Source organism: Thermobia domestica, chromosome 9, assembly GCF_964235325.1.
Source record: "Thermobia domestica chromosome 9, izTheDome1.hap1.1, whole genome shotgun sequence".
Taxonomy (NCBI): domain Eukaryota; kingdom Metazoa; phylum Arthropoda; class Insecta; order Zygentoma; family Lepismatidae; genus Thermobia; species Thermobia domestica.
The window spans coordinates 171,279,415-171,294,939 of record NC_137462.1 but is presented as its reverse complement, the minus strand read 5'-3'; the positions used below and the strand labels follow the sequence as shown (position 1 = coordinate 171,294,939).

At 37.8% G+C, this 15,525-nt stretch overlaps 2 protein-coding genes across 5 annotated transcripts in view; one reads left to right on the top strand and one right to left on the bottom strand.

The window, feature by feature from the left end:
* The window catches only part of LOC145695210 (uncharacterized), a 135,647-nt gene that overhangs the window by 62,864 nt on the left and 57,258 nt on the right, over window positions 1-15,525 (top strand). The gene's annotated exons all lie outside the window — the stretch shown is intronic.
* LOC145695205 (N-acetylated-alpha-linked acidic dipeptidase 2-like) overlaps window positions 1-15,525 on the bottom strand; it is a 148,516-nt gene that overhangs the window by 118,606 nt on the left and 14,385 nt on the right. Inside the window, exon 1 of one of the 3 annotated variants that reach the window (XM_081772191.1) lies at window positions 8,096-8,250. The exons of the other annotated variants lie outside the window; for them this stretch is intronic. The gene's annotated coding sequence lies outside the window, so the exon portion shown is untranslated. Of the gene's footprint in view, window positions 1-8,095; window positions 8,251-15,525 lie in introns of those variants that run through there. 3 annotated transcript variants of the gene reach the window in all.

Here is a 15,525-nt window from a genome sequence, read left to right as displayed (position 1 = left end):
AATATTTTTAAACAGTATATTGCTTTTCCCATCTACTTTGCATGGTGAATTGCTCCAGGCAAACGAAAGAAAACCCTTCGAGGAGGTATGCCATCCAAGAATGTCAGTTCTAAAAAATTACTGTAATCTTCTATGCGGTGTCCTGCTTCTACAAGTTTGATAGCAAAATTCAATACTTCATTTCTTACATCTGAAATATTGTTCCTTAAGTCATTATCATCATCAATTCTGGAATAAAGTTAGTACAATCTATTTTAGACCAATCGTTCTGAAAATGCTTAAATAGGGGAACGTCCGGTCCAGATGCAAACGAAACACAACACTTGTCAAATACACATTTTAAAACCAATACATAAATGTAGTGTCTACAAGGAATGTACAGAAGATAATTTTGGAGCATCTGCTCTAGCAGAATGAAAGCACCGTTCACATGACACATATTGCAGGGAATAGTGTGACAACAAACTGCCTGCGCGAACTTTACCAAGTTCCATTCTTCAAACTAATGAACTGTAGTAGAAATAATATGTTCGTTCTCCTCTTCATGATGACAAACTGAGAACACCAATTAGCCTCTCGTGAGCATCTCCTGTAATAAATATTGATAACACGTCGATAGTCTCTCTACCAGTCAAATTCGGCAGTAGTATTCCGTCTCATTGCACAACTAACGAGCTTGATGCACTCCGAAATTGTTTTTGTGGTCTTATGCAACTTCGCTACGGATTTTCTCTCAGCATCGATGCATATTTATTACTAGTTCCTTTACACTATGGCCTAATGTTTCTATCGTCGCTGTCAGAATATGTATTCTCGTTCTATCAGTGGACTTGTATCGATCAAGAGCAGCTTGTCTTGGAGTTTTAAAATTAGTTTTTCTTCTTTTACATCTCTTGCAGGGTCCGGGCGCACACAGGCACATATTTACATTTTATCTTACATACTCAACTGGGTTTTCCTATTCATTTCTTGAAATGCTTACCTTCGTGTATTTTGGTGTAAAATTCATACAAATCATTTTCAGAAGTGCATTTTTCTTTTGCGTTTCTCTTTCTAATGAAGCCGCGCATATCCCTTTTGTTCTTTACGAGCCAAACTCATGTCTTTACATTTAGTTGTGTAAGAGTTATTACTTGTGAAAAAGATAAATATTTTCACAGGTAAGAATTCTTAGACGACAAAGGCTATCTTTAAAATAGTGCCAGATTTGTGTTTCTGGTGAAACGCCACCTCAAAACGATATGTCACATGATCCTCTTCCTATTTGAAAATTTTGATCTCAAACCAAGATGGCGGACTTCAAGATGGCCGCTGTGACAATACTATACAACATTAGATGTGTTTTCTCCTCTAGTTCCATTATCCAGGGTATTTTTGAATTCCCTTAAGCCGTTTTTAAATTACGAGATTTTATTCCAGATTTTTCCCATATATTATGTACTGTAATCGGATTTAAAATTTTAGGTCGCTTGGGGCACCATTTAATAGTATTCAATGAAGTTAATTTTTCTCCTTCCTTAATTTAGTCCCATACGGAACCATTTTAGAGGGTGAGTCCAAAGAAATTAGGAAATCAAAAATTAAGGACCACCCTAATATATATATATATACAGAGAGAGAGAGAGATTAAAACAACATTAACCTGGGTGCAGAAATCCGTCATTTCGGTGTTACAGGCTGCCGAAAACATGAAAACAGTTAACCTTAAAGGTCCATAGCTCCAATACTACCCTAGTCAGGTCAAAACTTCACTTAGGAACTAATATGTGCACTCGGAAAATATGCCATCCCAGGACATGGTCCAGCGATCATACATAAATACGACCTTGGCCATAACAATCATGTTTAAATGGTTACCTCGAAAACTATAGATGCGGATTTACCCTCAAGCATATAATTTTAATCAGTAGTGGAGATCTATTCATTAATATAATATGTCTGATCTTTGAACAAAATGTTTTCCATTATACAGTAATAATAATATAGAATTTGATGAAAGGGCATACTTAGGGTTGCCATCTTTCCAAAGCGAAATGAAAGGACACTTCATGCAGGTAATAGAAGTTGGGGGAAAAGATGTACCAGCGGTTCTTTCTCCGTAATATACAAGATGTGTTTAAAAATGGCCGAACATTTTAAATAGCAGGCCAAAGGTTGCAGGTGGCTTTCTCAGTCTACCGTGCACACATGCGCCATATTGGGTTCCAATCTGTATATCTATTAGTTGTCGAGTAACAACACATTGAGAGACGCATAAGATGGTCGTAGAATTAGTGAAAAAGCAATAATAAAGGGGTTGCAGGAACAGCGCGTCTGTGTGAAATTTTGCGAAAAAGTCAAGAAAACTTTCACGGAAACATTTCAAATGCTTAACCGAGCATAGAAGGATGATTGCATGAAAAGAACACAGAAGTAGTAATTGATTGGTTTAAGCGTTTTAAGGAAGGCAGAAGTTCGGATGGCGAAGGTCCAAGAACTGGACGACCTTCCACATCAGCAGACGTTGTAATTATTGAAAATTCTTGTTTAACTGTTCCTGAGGTTACTGAAGACATTGGTATGATTATAGAACCTTGCCATCACATCCCGAGTGAGGAACGTGCAAATTATGTGGTAAAACGTTGCACTTCCGCTGTGCTTCAAACATTCTATTCTCTGGACTTGGCCCCGGCAGGCCTTTTTCTACTTCCGAAATTTAAAATCACTTTGAAGGGACATCGTACTCAGTCCACAGAGAAATTTCAGGAAAATGCGACGACAGTATGCAGGCTATCAAAAAAATAAATAAATAAATAAATCAGCAGGCGTTTCAAAACTGGAAGAAACAATAGCAATGATGTATTAGCAGTAGAGAGAAATACTATGAAGGAGATAGCGATTGAAAGTATGTATAATAAGCAATAAAGCAAGAACACCAGAAGGTCGGTGTTGTTTTGTACATACCTCGTACGCCTTTGTACTGAGCAGCAAATATTTATTTAATTGATAAAACAAGTGTGGAACAATTTAAATCATAGAGACCCTGAACAATACATGATAGAAGAAAATGCCAATTTAAATAATGTGTAGCCTATTTATACGTCTACGTATTACATACCTAATATACACAAAGGAAGAAAGACGGCTTGTTAGCGCATCCTAATACTTTAAAACAATATAAAAAAAGGTTAACATTAGATTAGGAATTAGATTTCTGGGCTTTCAGCACCTATGGTCATGTTAGCCCTTCATGTATGAGAGATGACATCCCTCGGCGATCACACTATTCGAGGAAAGGAAAGGAAGAAAGCGGCCTGGGACGTAGGTACCATCCCGCATTTGTCTGGTGTGAATGAGAAAACCCCAGGAAAACCTTACTCAGGGTGGCTGGCATGAAAAACCTTTTCCACTTTTTCCACCGGGCATCCGCAATAACAGTGAAAGTAAGGACATTTTAAAGTTCTGAAAGAGCCACCTTGGGACGCGCGACATTTCATTTGAAATTGGGACTGTCCACACAAAATGAAGATGGATAGTATCCCTAGACATTATACTTTAATGCGTTCACCTTTGCTTCGAGATATCCCTGGTTTGATCCCAGAACACGTGACTTTGTGCATAATATCGTTCCCTTGGGCTTTCTCGAGATTTCTTTCCACATTTTCATTCTGCCCATTCTGTCATAACTAGAGATGCAAGGGCTCGGAAAAAACCGGTTTTTTTGGAAAAAACTCGGTTTTTTCTACTTCGCTTTTTTGCTTCGGAAATTTTGGGCTTTTTTGAAAATTCTGCTTTAAATTGATAAATCAGATTTTGTTTCGCTTCTCTACAACACAAAAAGTCATTTAATTAGTAGTTGATGCCGATAATAATACAAAACCTCGAAAATAAACCATGAATTTCGAAAAGATATTTCAAACAATTTTACTTCAACATATTTACATTATGAATTCCAAAGGATTAACCAATGTATATAATAAGATTTTTTAACCTCCTATATACAAAAGTAAGCAGGGTTGGGAAGAACCATGGTTGTTTTTGAAAATGCCAAAAACTCGTTTTTTGGGAGGCAGTTTAAACTAGGCTTTTTTGGGCTTAAACCAGGTTTTTTTGGGTTTAGATATTTTGCTTTATGTATTTGTATTACATATTGACAGAAATAAGTTTCTTTCGCCTTGGTGTTATTATGCAACAACGGGGTTATGCTGGAAAAGGTCACATAAGCTTAAAGAAGTCCGGTCAGTAAATTTCTTAAATTCAGAAACTTCCGCCCTAGCCATCGGGAAAATCCCGTCATTACTCTAAATGTAAAACAATAACGGAAAAATCCTGTTATTGCTTTGCATTTAAAATTTAAAGGTCAACGTATCATAATCAGTACGTTAAAACTGAGGTATTAAATTACAAATTTAGTATGTACAATCCGCGGCAAAAAACTTGCAACATCAGGATGTAAGTTTATTGTGAAACTACGCCTAACGGCACAGGGAATGAACATAACGTCTAAGTGGAACGAATCATGCCAGGATAAATCTCGACCTCCTCCCGTGCACACTTATTTTGGAGCAAAAGACTTCGTCATTTCACAATAAACTTATATGCTCATGTTGCAGGTTTTTTGCCGCGGATTGTACATATCATTGAAAGTCCAATCCAAGCTAGGCAATCGATAAATTATGCCAATTTCTATCAATATATTTAAGCAACCTTGGCTTCTTTATAAAACAACAGGCATTCAGGCATGCAGAAATATACAATTTGGCTTCGTTTCGTATGTTCAGGCTTAACATCCTTACGTAATAGCGAGGTTATCAAGGAGAAGACTTTCGCCTAAAGTTACATCCGAACCTCTACTTTGTTTACGCATGAAAGAAAGGGTTGTGGTTCAACCGAGAATTGAATATGGGACACCTTGATCAAAAGATGAAAAGGAAATAAAACAAATGCAGATTGGAAACGTTACCATGAAGTTCACACGATTCGCATTTTTCGTTCTTTTTATTTTATTTTATTTTATTTTTTTTTTTTTTGGCTTAAACCAGTTGTTTATTTAAAAAAAACAGCTGGTGTAAACCAGCCACCCCTTAAAGTAAATACTTCTTTAAATAAAATACACAAATAACTAGCAAAATTCTATGTAGTATTTTTACTTCAAAATATTCCATACCCTCTTTTTGGAACAAAATAAAATTAAAATAAAACATAAGAGAAATACTTAGATTTATATAATACTCTTACAGGCTGCACATCTAGAGCTTTTGGTTCTGTATATTCTTGAAATTCTATAGTTTTGTATGACCACCATCACGGTTTACTCAGTCCTCAAGTTTTCTGACCCTTAACAAGAGGGATTCAACATATGAAGAGTGTGAGGCAAGAACATGGTAACCCACAATTTTACTATTTTAAGAAATTAGAGATTTTCTGCTGCACAATCCATTTTGAAAGTCGGAAAGCTGATTTTTCACATAAGACTATACATGTAGGACTAAACGAAGCGGTATGCGTTGCTGTCTATCTGCTGCATGACTCAGCAATTGAAAATTTGTTGGTTACCATGTTCTTGGCTCACACCCTTCATATCAGGGTTGGCAAAAACCATGGTTTTTATTTTTTTTTTTTTTAAAAAAAAAACAGGTTTTTTGGTTTAAATAATTTACTCTATGTATTTATATTAGATATGGACAGAAATTTGCTTGTTTCGCCTTGTGTTATTATGCAACAACAAGGTTATGCTGGAAGGAGTCACACAAGGTAAAGCGGAATCCAAACCGTTTCTCGGCTTACATCCAAAAGAAATTGTCCATTTGTACACGAAACCGGAACTAATTGGTCACAAATGCTATTGCCGACTCACTTACGAAGGATTCCTGATAAAAATACGTTGTACTGATCTTTAATAGGCCTATTTGTTAATATAATTGTCAAGAGTCATTTCAGAAGGACAAAAAGATAAACAGTTACACAAGTAAAAACATTATACAGAATTATATACAAATCGGGAAACTGCCTTAGCCATTGGGAAAATCCTGCTATTACTTTAAATGTATTGTATGTAAAATTTTAAGGTCAACGTATCCTAATCACTACGCCAGAACTGAGGTATTAAATTACAAACTTGGTATGTAGATATCATTCAATAAAATAAAAACCAAGTCAAATTCAAGCTGATGTTGGAAGCTACGTAGGCAGTTAATAAATTTTGCCAATTTCTATCAATACATTTAAGCAACTTGACTTCTTTATAAAACAACAGGCATTCATTCAAGTAGAAATATATAATTTGGTTTCATTTCGTATGTTTATGCTTAACATCCTTATTAAATACCAAGATTATCACGGAGAAGACTTTCGCTTAAAGGGACACCTCGAATCGCTACTTGGTTTACACTTGAAAGATGAGTTGTGGTTCGACCGAGAATTGAACAAGGGACCCCTTGATTAAAAGGTAAAAAGTAGATAAACGTAATGCGGATGGTATGATATGTGAAAACGTCACCATGAAATTCACACGATTTAAAGCACTTTTCGTTCTTTCTTTCTTTTTTTTCTTTTCTTTTTTTTTTTTGTTTTTTTGGTTTAAACCATTTTCTTTTTTTAAACAGCCGGTTTAAACCACCTTGGTTTAAACCAGCCAACCTTGCTTCATATCATTACCGAACTCTCCCACCCCACCACCACCAAAAAAAAAAAAAAAAGACTACGGAATATATTTAAGATAAATACAACTGCACAACAAACATGACTGAGTGGAGCTTTTGCGCTTCTATCGAGAAGTTCGGATTCAACCCAGCATTCGACCATTCTGACAAAGCTTTTCTTCATTCCATGTGTGAAGTAGAAATAGTGCGTGTACTGTGAGTTGGCCGACTTCCTTTCTTATTGTTTTTAAATCGTTATTATTACTAATTACCTACCAGCAGTGACGGTTTTGAGAAGGTTAGAGGGGCGGTCTTTCGGACTGAAGCCCGTTCCCCAAAATTACGGAATGTCTAAAACAAAGGAAATATCTATTAGTTATGCCTTTACTCATAAACTTTAAGCTCCCGTCAAATAAAAATTACGAATGTTTAGAAAAACTAAACATTAGTAAGAAAAACCCCTCCCAAAATACTCTTCTAAATCCGCCACTGATTCTCAGTATAAAATGATCTTCAAGGTTGTATTCGGAAGATTATCGCTAAATATATAAACGAAACGAAATATTATGCCTGTACTCATAAACTTCAAGCTCCTCCCAAATAAAATTAGGACATTTTAGAAAACGAAACAATCAGAGAAACCCGTCTCAAAGTATGTTTCTAAATCCGCTATTGATTATTTGTATAATATAGTATTCAAGGTTGTATCCGGAAAATTATTGCTAAATCGTTGCACAGCTACAGTATAACAGAAATGTGGAAGTAAGGTTTGACGGATATATTGAAAAAAGTACGCTTTGACGGATATATAGAGAAACATAAGTTTAACTTTTGCGCTAGAAGCTAGAGTACTAAGCTCTTAGAAATGAAACACGGATGACAAACTATAATGATCTAGAGAAGAAAATAATGTCGATAACTCAAAAGTTAAATAGCCTCTGTAATTGCCCTCAAATACTACATTCTTTATGTTAGCTTTAATTCGTAAAACATGTGCTCCATCCATCTTGATGGTGAATTTGAGAGCGAAATATCGCATTTAGGTCATGGAATTCTTATCTAATTATAGAATATACTATAAGAAAGCTATTTAGATAGAAAAATCATGAAAATGAAAAAAGCCAAAATTTCCAAAATTCTCGTTTTTTCTCCAAAAAAGCCGGCTTTTTATGTGAAAAAAAAAACATCGATTCAAAAAAGCCGGCTTTTTTGCATCTCTAATCATAACCATTCATTTTCATTAACCATCCGTCTCCTTTGGCCTCCCAGGCATAATCGTGCGACTTAAAAACTGAAATTTCATTTCATATTAGAATTTGATGTGACCAATAACACAGAAACTTCAATCAATCTTAATCTCGAAAATATAGCATCACAGGTCCATATTATTAGATAATCTGGCTCCTATCAATATTTGTTGACAGATATTTTCATCATTAATATAAACTTAGTACTATTTAAAATACGATACTTACATACGGTAATTGCTCTCAAAATGGAAATAATATAGCCTATTTCTTGAGACAAACAAGACTATACCGACTGCTTTATGGCACTGTTAACACAAGCATTAAAAAGACTGGATGTGTAAAGCTATTATGAGCACAGGCTTGTTTCCGCCTGTTAAGCCAACATACAATTTGAAATAATTGCGCCATTTTTTAACCTCTTATCTTATCATGCGTGGGTCGATTATTTCTTATACAACGCTGGATAGCTAGAGTGAGCTACATGTATAAGTATAAATAACATTCCGAGGCAATGACGGCGCCTATTTTTGTGACCTTGGAGAAAACAAGGATGCACTTATTAGCTTCCAATTTAATCCATCGACATACACATTCATAACATCCTGGCACAAATAGGTACTAACTACTCTCATAATACTGTGTTAATTTGTATGCATTTTATCCAGGATATAAAACACAGAGAGGTGGGGACAAATTTCTAGCATAGTTTCATTTTTCTTCGAAGACATAGGGATGTCTCAAAATGACTGGTGCAATGGAATCATGAATACCCATTCTTTCGTGATCCATAAGACATTCCCCTAAAATCATCTGACATTTCCTCTAAAATAATTTTGTGGTTTAGACCTTCCCTCCACTCCTTAAACCTGGAGGGGCCGCGGTGGCTCAGTGGTAGAGCAGTCACTTCTGGTGCATGGGGTCCTTGGATCGATCCCAGCTCGCGCCAAGTGAGCTTTGTGGTGGGCCAACATCGTGTGCGTAGGTTTCGTAGGGGTTGCCATTTTCTCCCACTTTCTTCATTCCACCATTTCATTCATTTCTCACTGTTCCCTTTGGCCTAGCCAGCATAATCGTGGGACGGAAAATTCAAACATTCCATTCCATTCCTTAACCCTGGATACAGCGTTGGTTGAAAGGTATTGTTGTCAGAGGCAGCCTTAGTCTTTGCGGGTCCTACGACCTTTGTTGGGCCCGTTAGAGGCACTTCTCCAGCTGAATGTAACAACGTCAAAAGCAAAAATGTCGACGAGAGAAGTCGCCCATCAAATTATCGTCGATTATGCTCGTCAAAATTATTCTCGATTTCATTGGTATCTTCATTTACAAATCTCAATATTACAAAGAGCTGCTTAACGTAAGTAATCTCGTGTACAATCGAGAATAATGGAGTATTTTCCCTAAAATTTTGCTTTTCCTTGTCATGTAGTTTGTCAATTCACTTATATTTTCTTCGAAACGACTCCTGAATGCTAAATTCTATGAAGCTAGAAACTGAAAAATATAAATAGCCTCTCTAAAATATATTTCCATGTTTATTGTTTTTGTGCTTGAATTTGAATCGGGGATATGCAGTCGATAGTTGATCCACGTTTCAGTCTTTTTTTCGAGATCAAACGAGCAAACCAACATTCTTTGTGACGTTTGCTGGCTAGTGTGTGCACCTTTGGTACTGGATTCGATTTCTAGTGAGAGAGCATTATTACAATTTGAAGGTGTTACGGTAATTTGGATTCTACATTAAACTGTAGGTCCACATTCCATATAGCTTTGGTGCAAAAAAGAGGCACTAAACTTCAACAGACGAACAATAACCATCTAACGAAATTAGATATTCACCATCTGCAGACTCAGAACAAAGCATGAAGATATGTACTCTGGGAACCAGTCGCATACCTAACAACAGCAAAAACAAAAAAAAGTCGGACCTCTCAAGTATAGAGATGTAACGTTCCTCTTTGAGCGTTACATTTTCTCAAAGAGAATATTTGCGGAAATGTTCAATCAGCTCTCAGCTAATATTATTTCTTATTATATTTTCTCAATTCTCAACTCTCATGAAGGATTCAAGATGGTTGACAATTGGACTAGTGCGTGTAGATGTAGTATGCTACTTTCCTTTGTATGTCTATGGTTTGCGTCGAGCGGCTTTTGAGAGTAGCTCGGATCGTTTGAAATAATTTAAAATTTTGTGTTTCATGTAAAACGGAAGGATTATTATGAATCTGCATATATAAATGCTCGTTTATATAATTTTTATTCTCCTTTAGTTATATTTGTTTTGTTATAAAATCTGTTATTTCCATTCTACGCTTTGATGCGTAGTATGGAATGACCAATCCGGAAGTGAGAGGGCTGCGAAGATCCCCTCTGGTTCACCTTTTCTTTGTACTACGAACTGCGAACATGGCCATGGTGTGGTGAGAAGCACGATTGTCCATATTTTTGGGTATTAATTTACAGTGAACTATGCAGTGAGTGGCTGTTCTTTAATATAAATATTTAAAGAAGCTGTTTTAGTCGAACGGTATGCTAGGCTAGCGGGTATAAACAAGAATCACAAGAGAACTTACTCAAATATTCGACCTGTGCGTTTTGAAGTATGGCTGAGATTGGTGAGATATTTTCTAACTGTTAATGTGATGAAAGCTGAAGTTCAGAAATCCCTTTTGTGCTGTCTCCGGGACTGAACTCGATTGATGTATGGCCTCCTTCTCTTGACGTGGTGAATTTCCGTCCACCCTTACTACATTTTCTTGGCAAGGGACTTCGTCCTTTATTACTCGTTGTCAGCTCAGCCTGCCTCTCCGGAATTTAATGTGTCTAACTGTGGTCGCTGTTGTGAGGATGAACATTGCAGCAGCTTTGCAGTGATTGTTTGTCTACCTGGTGGAGATAGTAGCGGAACGTATGCTTTTGCTATTAACCCAGGAGGGGTCGTCGTGTGATAAATCCACGCCGAGGTTATGGCTGTACACATGGTGAGATGTTGGAGGAGTCATCAGGACCGGTCGCCACCCTGGAGTGCTGTTTCACAGTGTTTCCACAGTGTCCCTATTCGTAAAGTGAAACCACGGTCGGGTGAGCTTTGGTAACTGTCTACTAGGTAAATATGTCTATTTCTTTCTATTCCGTCTTGTGAAGAAACTGGTATCATCCGGGAAGTTGCGGAAGAAATTGTCCACCATTTATAGTCGTCCAAATTGTTTTAAATATAATATCTAACGTCATATCAATGTCTTCGTGTGTTCATTATCTTACTACAGATTACTTATGAACAAACAATAATATACGTTCAATAATTCTCAGTTTTCTTGGTACATATATATATATATATATATAATATTATCCGAGTCAGTTTACAATGTCCATAATATTGTCCGAAATGAGTTTTGTCCGTAATATGTCCGAGTAAACGAGAGTGAGTCTCTATCCAGTAAGTTGAATCATACGCCAGCGGGGTAGTCTGATATCAGACCCGTTTCTCTCTTGCTCTGAATAAAAATCATCTCTTAGAGTTGTCTAGATGTATAATATATTACTAGCTGCCATCTAGCACATGTATGTTAGCAACAGGCATTCCGTATTGTCTATTCTCTCAGGTATTCTATTTGATAAATTAAAGATTGATTAGTGATGGCTAGTTTATGTCTGTCTAGCAGCGGGCATTCCGTATTGTTTATCAATAACTATATACATATGTATATCTATATAATCTACAATCTAAACATTAAGTCGCCGCACCCCAAGTTTGTATTCTCGAGTTGTTCTGTTACGTTTGATTGTGATGTTGCTCACTAGATCAGTGAGGCACGTTAAGACGCTGGGTGTACGATACCACTCGTAATTCAATGCGGGAGTGTCAGAAGTCGAGTCTAATTTTACTGGCTGGTTTTGTGTTCCCCATAATGTGCTACAGAGTATAATGTTATTACCGCCGCTGCTAATAGTAAATGTCGAGGGAAATGCCCTCTTAGCAGTTGGATGCGGGTGAAGTGGAGAAGTTATGTGCTAAAAGGGGGAAGGTTAATCGACGCAGCCGTAGGTCTCTCTCTCCCTTTGCAATGAGATGTTCACGAGTGGTAATGTAATCGGTAAATTTCCTTTGGTGAAGTAGCCTACCAAGGAGCTTTGTGCTATTGTTCAGAAATGTAAACAACTCTCTTACTGTTAGTACAGTGTGGCTTAATTTATATTGTTATTTACCTTTGAGTGGTGTTGGCGTTAAAAGGGTTAAAAAAAAACTTAAACGGAATATAAAGTTTTTTTTTCCTGAATCTAGCTATCCACGATCATAAATGTCAATGAGAGTCTTTTGTTATGCGTTTATTACAAGGAAAGTTAAATAAACAGAGATGCAAGATATATGGTGGTATTCTAAACGTTTTCTTTTTCTTTTCTCTTTTCCTCGTCTTTTCCTTAGCATTGACAACGCAAGTAGTGTACAAGAATCTGGAGTAAGTAGCGTTGTGTTTACTGGTCTATAAATTATAGTGTAAGAAGGAATAACGGCGACCCAATGTTTTTTTTTCTTTTCCTTCGTTTCCTTAATGTCAGCTACGGATACAAATTCAAGGTAATATAAGACGCAAGGTAGCGCTTTTCAAGTTTAGCTACCCAGCCATAGAATCGAACTAGCGTAATTAGCGCTTTTCAGAGACAACTTGCAAACCGCTTGCTGTAAGCTTGAATTGAAAGTCGGGAAGCTTGAGTCCGGCTTCATTGAAATGCATGCAAGGATGCCGCAAGCTGGATTCCAGTAACGAAGTTACATTGGAGCATCCTTGTATTGAGTGTTCCATTCAACCTTGATGCAAGCGTTTTACGCTGGCGGCAAATCAATATTCAATGAACGACCAGTGATGCTATGACGCTTGGTGAAGGATCTAAAGTATCGCTTTCAAGTACAACAAAAGGCATATTGTATGAAAACACGCCTTGAAAGGGTAAGCGTAGAAAGCCAAAAGCCAAGCACGCGCCAACTGGCCGAAAGCTTTCTTGCTATTTGGGATGGATCAGAGAGATTGCGAGAGTAACAGATATTGCAGCGGTAGCGGTAGTGGGTCGATCACATTGAAAAAACAAAATGATAGGTGTACAAAAGCAATCTTTGAGCACACATTAAAAGACAAGGTGAGACATAAAATAAGTCTTTATACAAGACGGTGTGATGCAGGGGCGAACAAACGGGGAGGGTCCACCAAGTCCGGACCCTCCCAAACTTCCTAACTCAACATACATTTGTGCAATTTCTCAATAAAAAGATACTTGTTTAATAGGGAAATGATTTATGTAGCATGAAAATTTGATCTTACATTTCATCTGTACTATTTTTTTTATAAAAAATAATCTAGTTCTATCATTTTTTTATCTGAAATTATAGGTGGAAGTATTTTACAATCACTTATCGTCTTTTCGGATGCAGAATAATACCCGTTCAATACCACATACACATAGTGGTTTGTAGTATTGAACACCCCCCCCCCCCAAGGTTTGGACCCCTCTCAACATAAATTTCTGGGTGCGCGCCTGGTGTGATGAAATCAAGAAGTACTGGAGTAACGTCGTAAAGAATTTCCAAAGACAAATGATTCTGGAGAAGAGTTCGAAAGACACTTATCCAGCAGTGGATTGACAATCATTCATTATGTTAAATACAGGGTTGTCCAAAAGTGTGGAAACACCCAAATAAAATCCAAATCGTTCAGAATTGGGAAAGAAGGAAGAAATGATAACAGACGAGGAGGAAAATAATTTGAGACATATGGCACCATCGGCCACCATCTCGAAATCCGCCATCTTGAAATGGCGGAAACGTTTTTAAATGGAAACCCTATCGTGTGATACATTAAATAGGACTAACTTTTTTCTAGGAATCCAGTGGTGAAATGTTTTTGGCTCTATGACCAGCCGTTGCAAAGTTTTAATCGATTTTCTGCACTTACCTGGATATAACACTGCGGGCAATGTGTGGCCCACTGACCAATGCTACAGCAATGCAGTGTTACAGCACCAATGTTCAATGTGCCGTCCCTCCTGAGCAATCGTTAAATTTATCCGCTGCTGCCAGTCATCCATTACCCTGCCCAGCATATCCTCAGGAATGCTGGCACACGCGTCAATAATCCTGCGTTGAAGGTAGTTAATATCCCTTATCTTGGTAGCATACACAACGGGTTTCACGTAGTCCCCAGAAAAAATCCAATGGAGTGAGGTCTGGGGAAGGCGGTGGCCATTCCACAGGACCTCGCCGGCCTATCCATCTCTATGGGAATTGCTCATCGAGGTTACTCATAAGCACATAATCTGAAATGAGATGGTGCCCCGTCATATTGATACAACAAAGGGAAAGAACCATTCTCTAATGTGACGGATAGCAGGATCTCCTCCTCATGCATGCTACGGTAGGTAATTGCATTTAAATTGCCCTCCATAAAGAATGGGTCCACCACACGGGTACCCCACACACCACACCATACCATCACTTTGTCAGAGCCAACGACGCGAGAATCGTCGTACAACGTGGATTGTTGTCTTACAAATATCGATGATTTTGCCAGTTCAGCTCGCCCGACAAAAAATTGGCCTCGTTCGAGAACAGCACGTCATATGCGAATCCAGATTCTGTCTGATTTGTTCCACGACCCACTCACTGAATGCGACTCGGCGGTCTGGATCATCCTTAATTAGATGTTGGAATAGCTGCATCTTGTATTGGTGCCACTTATGCACAGATACGATCGCAGGATGGACGTACGGGATACACCACATTCTTAAGCTAAGCGACGTTTACTACGGGTGGAACTTTTCGCGAATGATGCCAACACAGCAGTGGATGTCGCTGCGACCGTCGCTGTGCGAGGCCTGCCTGCTTTTAGTTGAGTTTTCTGCCAACCCGATTTCCTTAAATTTTGCTATAACTTTTCACACTGCACAATGACAAATAGGCTCCCGTTTTTTGTGACGAGCATTGAAATCGTCTGCGATCTGTCTGCTGTTGCGCTCTCCTTAGATCAACGCGATCTCTATCCGCTCATCCCTTATTTGTGCCAGTCCGTGTTACGCCACCCGAAACTAAAGAAAATTGGTTAAAACTTTGCAACGGTTGGTAGCAGAGCCAAAAGCACTCCACCACTGGATTCCTGGAAAACTTTCAGTCCTATTTGATGTTTTACACGATAGGGTTCCCATTTTAAAAAAATCCTGCCATTTGAAGATTGCGGCCTATGGTGCCACATGTCTCAAAAGATTTTCCCCCTCCTCATCTGTTATCATCATGTTTTTCCTTTTTTCCCAGTTATGAACGGTTTGGATTTTATTTCGGTGATTCCACACTTTTGGACCACCATGTATAATTTGTTTCCAGAATAGATTGAGATGTTTTGAGTCGCTCTATTTTTAAATTTATCTTTTACAAGATCAGTCTATTGGGAATTATTATAAGTTTGATTAGTTATCTTTTTTACTTTACACCTCGTGCCTATAGGGTGTACAGGTTGGATAGTTAGTTTAAAGTTTGAGGTTTTTTTCAGCACCGAAGCTGTATGAAAGTTAGACCTTCACCTTAATATTGGTGGAATCGAACCCAGAAAAAACACTCGAAGGCGTACGCGACGGAACGAAGCCTTTCCTTAGGACCGGTACATAAAGATGCGATT